The sequence below is a fragment of the Chiloscyllium plagiosum genome, chromosome 2 (genome assembly GCF_004010195.1).
Source record: "Chiloscyllium plagiosum isolate BGI_BamShark_2017 chromosome 2, ASM401019v2, whole genome shotgun sequence".
Classification (NCBI taxonomy): Eukaryota; Metazoa; Chordata; class Chondrichthyes; order Orectolobiformes; family Hemiscylliidae; genus Chiloscyllium; species Chiloscyllium plagiosum.
In genome coordinates, this window is record NC_057711.1 from 52,131,697 (window position 1) to 52,136,684 (window position 4,988).

The following is a 4,988-nucleotide window of genomic DNA, read 5'->3' on the forward strand; positions in this document are numbered from 1 at the left end:
CACTGTACCCACTAGTGCAGCCTTTCTCTTGGACAGACTTAAAACAACAATTAACTTATCTGATTCTGTGCTGTGAACTTCGCCCAACAGTCCCTCCAAGATTAGTTGTGAATTTCACTGTTTGTTAATTTTCCCAGATGCACTCCGATGTCCAGCGATACACGAATTCAGGACATATCTCATCTTAAAATCCAACTCTGCTGTAAGCTGCAAAACATGTTGGCCTGGATTTCTGAGGAGTCCCAACTACACTCAGATTGCAATTTTGTGCCTTTTTTGACATTAAGAAAGAACTCTGCATTTCAGACAGGAGATGTCGATTACGACAAGTGTGCTTTAATTCTAACAGTTCCCGTAATAGCTGGGGAAAGGCAAACCACATCTCCTAACACTGGAAGTTATCTGCTGTATTTTGTGATTTGAATGTCCAGACTGCCTCCTGTTTAATACCTCCTGTGAAAAATTAAGTGCACAAGGTAAGTGTGAGGTCAGGGTGCCACTTGGGTAGGCGACAGAGTACTAAAGTGTCAGGTAGGTAATGTGCCAACTTCCAACAGACTGACTGGGGGAAGATGGGAGACATTGAGAAGTTTTGGGCAGCGAACGGAGATTGCACCCTCTCCTCTCCCTCCCCTCCCCTACTCCCACCCCCCCACCCCAGCAGAATCAGGGTGTTGTTTGGTGGTGGGGTGATTCAGGACTTGAGGGGAAGGCAATGTCGAGTGCACTGATGGGGGAAGGTTGTCAGGTCAGGGAGTGGGGATGTGTGGGGTCTGGGGGAGGCAGAAATGAATGCGTGTGTGTGTATTGAATATAATACTTACCCAGGAGTTAGACTATGTATTTAATTGTCCAAACTTAGGGCTAAAGGGATCAAAGAGTATGGGAAAAAGTGAGAACAGGGTACTGAGTAGGATGAACAGCCATGATCATATTGAATGGTGGAGCAAGTTCAAAGGGCAGAATGGTCTACTCTTGCTCCTATTTTCTGTGTAATTGCAATAGAACCCTCTGAAATCTTCAGTTTCAGAGAATACTGTCAGAAGGTTCCAAGCATAGGAGAACTACCCATCAGAACCTTCAATTTCCTGGGCAAATCCTCTGTCTCTCCTGTGTACCCATGGGCAACTCCTATGTAAAGCTATTACTTAGCTATTGGAAAATTGGGCCATTATTTGTAGCCATTTCAGATTATACAATGGGTTAGGACAAAACAAAAAAAAGTCAGAAACTCGTCAGATATTGCAGCTTTCTGAGAAATTAACTTTAGTTCATATATTTGTTTGAATAAGCATTATGCAATGGATCTGTGATGCATGTGTTCTATTTCTGACACCCAAGCAGAAACAAATATTATAGTACAGAGAATTGTTACAGTCCCAGAGACGAAAATTGGTCCATCATGTGTCTGTGTCCACTCTCCACATAAACAAACTGAAATGATGATATGATGACAATATTATACAATAACTTCAAGTAACATTTTAGAGCTTTACAAAGAGACTTTCAAAAGTCTGCTTTGATATCAACTGCTGAAACTTTATTGCTGGAACAGCACAGCAGGTCAGGCAGCATTCAGGGAACAGGAGATTCGACGTTTCGGGCACAGGCCCTTCTTCAGGAAGGGCCTGTGCCCGAAACGTCGAATCTCCTGTTCCCTGGATGCTGCCTGACCTGCTGTGCTGTTCCAGCAATAAAGTTTCAACTTTGATCTCCAGCATCTGCAGACCTCACTTTCTCCCTTGATATCAACTGCCAACTATCGAAAGAATGGAAATAGAAATTAGGCAGTTTCTGTAATAGACATTTGGCATCCAAGGCCAGTTTGACAGTGGAAGGCAACTTAAAAACGTATTTCAATACCAACACTTGCCAACTGGTCAGCTTTGAATTGGTTTTGCAATGTATCCTGCTGTTGGTTTTGATACATATCCCTGCATATGTCTAATAGTTAAGGCTGGTTCTGTATAAAATCCTGCCACAGTTTGGGGTAAACTGTGGTGACACTTGAGCCAAAATCTCTAATCGGGTATTTTACAGGCATCATGATAAAAACATACTTTCTTATCCAAGGCTATTTAGTTTTGAGATTTTATACATACAATTGTGTGGCTAAATAATCAGGATACCAGTTGACTCTGTTAAATCAAGTAATTCATGCAAACTCAGAAAATAGACTTAAAATGCAGAACATTTCTTAAATGCAACTTTTTCGTCAAAGAAAAATTTTTCATGGTAACTACTATCAGATTATAACTCTCAAACAAGCATAGCTTAATTTTTATTTGTTTTGGCTTGAGGGCTCAGTTTGATTAGTTTCATAGCAGTTGTGGTTCACACCTTCATTTCTAATTTTTTTTTCTCTACTGCTTTATTTTTGTAGGAAGAGAATGTGTACATTAGCACTTGAGGTACTTACTTTTGCATCATACCACTTTCTGACTATTTCCTTGAACTACAGAAGTTCTACTTAAAATTAACTTTAAGAAATATGTTTCAATTGCTTTACTTAAGTTAAATGCAGCCCAGCTGCTCTTCAAAGTAATGTGACAGCCATTTTCACAGTTAAAACTAAACTGGGCACTGATTAATACCAAGGTCAAGAATGAATTCTGGTCACATCACAATGAAAGAGATTCAAAACTTTTGAAGTTTGAATATCCAATTTCCAACAAAATTTTAAAATTCTGAAATGCAAATGAATTAGCATCATAGGTCATGAATTTTAATGTTAAAAATCACACAACACCAGGTCATATTCCAACAGGTTTAATTGGACGCACACTAGCTTTCAGAGCAACGCTCCTTCATCAGGTGGTTGTGGAGGACACAATTGTAAAGCACAGAATTTATAGCAAAGGTTTACAGTGTGATGTAACTGAAATCATACATTGAAAAATACCTTGATTGTCTGTTGAGTCTTTCATCTGTTCAAATACCATGATAGTTTCACTTCTTTCATATGTAAATCACAAGACTCTTTTTTTAAAAGTTGCATTCTCAGGTTAACTGTAACAATTGGTGTTAGCTAGACAATATGTTGAAGTTGTTAGCCCCCTGTGTTCTCTATCTATGCCATGGTGTTTAGATTGATTCTAATCTAAAAAGTGAGATAGAATTCTAATGGCTAAGAAAGGTAGAAGTTGACAATTGTTAAAACGTTTCTTGAAACTTGGGCAATATTGATTTTGACAAAGTTATGCTCCATTTACATCTCAGCTAAGTAAGGACAGGAGCAAGACTGTTGGCTCTGCTATTTGTTTGGAGATTTAGGTAGATTGTTGCCTATGTATCTTTTGGATTATTTACTGTTCTGCTATTGATTGATAAAGTTTGTGTCAGTCAGTGCCCGGGCTATTTATTGGTATGTTTATAGTTGCCAATATACCAAGAATAAAAGTAAGAATTTCTCTTCATGTAGTGTTGATAAATACATTTTCAGTCTGACAGTCAGGGATAATTCTACATTCCTTATACAGTGGCAGCAATGTACAGAAGACTGGTTTGATACTGAATTGACCTCATGTTATGAATCCTATAAATCATAGGACCATGCATTCTGCATTGATAGGCTTTCTTTTAATTGTTCCTGGGATGCAAGCACAACTAACAAGGTGAGCGTTTATTCCTCATACATAATTGTCCTCAAGAAGGTGATGGTGAACTGTCTTTTTGAACTACAGCAGCCTAGCTAATGACACACAAGCTGCTGTCTTCAAAGGAGTTCCAGGTGTTTGACCCAGTGACAGAATGCAATATAGCATCAATTGATGAAGCAGCCTCCAAACAAGTGTTTAAGTGCTAACCATGTAACTTTCAAATGAGGTGCATTTGACTCACCTTTGCTGATGCGTGGCTAAGATTAGGATTGTTGCTAGATGCCAAACTACTGACATTAAACAACATAAAAGAGGGGGGAGAAAGATCTGGCACTTTGTTCTGGATGACAATCATGCCTCTTAGAATAGGTTCCTCTGATTTTGTAGCTATGAAGGATAGGAGGTTATAACCATGAGTTATGCTGGTAAAGGGGCCAAGCAGATATAGTGACGAAGGGTTAGACTTTGCAATTGTCAAACCGATTTAAAGTGCTCTCATCATGTATGGAAAAAAGCAAGGCCCAGAAGCTGGATGAGCAGTCTGGCCATGGCGTGCTGTTGTACAAGGTGAAGGGGAGCAGAAAGGAATGTAGAGTAATAACGGACAGTATAATAAGGGAAATTGACATGCTCCCCGCAGCAAAAGTACAGGCCCAGACAGCTGTGTTGTTCACCCAGCTCCAGGTTCAGAATGTCTGCCGGGAACCATTGAGGAACTTGCAGTCTCGAATCCCTACAGTGTGACATGGACAATTCAGCTCAGCAAGTCCACACTGACTCTCCAAAGGGTATCCAACCCAGACCCACCCCCTGTACCTTATAACCCTGCATTTCTCAAGGCTAATTCACCTAACCTACACATCCCTAGACATAATATGTTATTTAATATAGCCAATCTACTAACGCACATCTTTAGTTTGTGAGAAGAAAACTAGAGCACCCAGAGGGGACCTGTGCAAACATGGGAAGAATGTATGGATTCCACACAGACAGTCTCCCAAGGGTGGAATCAAGCTGGGTTCCTGGCATTGTAAGACAGCAGTGCTAACCATTGAGCCATCATGTCACCTCTGCAATAGGAAGGGGAGGATTTAGTAGTCACCATCTGTGTTAGTACTCGTTACATAGAATTACAAAAATGTTTCTGTGTGGTCAGCATAAGAACCATACACCAAATTAAATGGCAGACCCTCAAAGGTAACAAACTTTGCATTATTATCTGAGCCACATGCGATCTGTCATAAAACAAATCAGATTACAGAAATAAGTATATGGCTTAAAGATTGGTGTTGGAGAATTGCAGAGCTGGAGGGACAATAACATTTTTGCTTAGTAAATCTTTTTGTTTCCATTGTATAAGTTTTCCTTTTGCCTTTTGAGTTGCGTTTG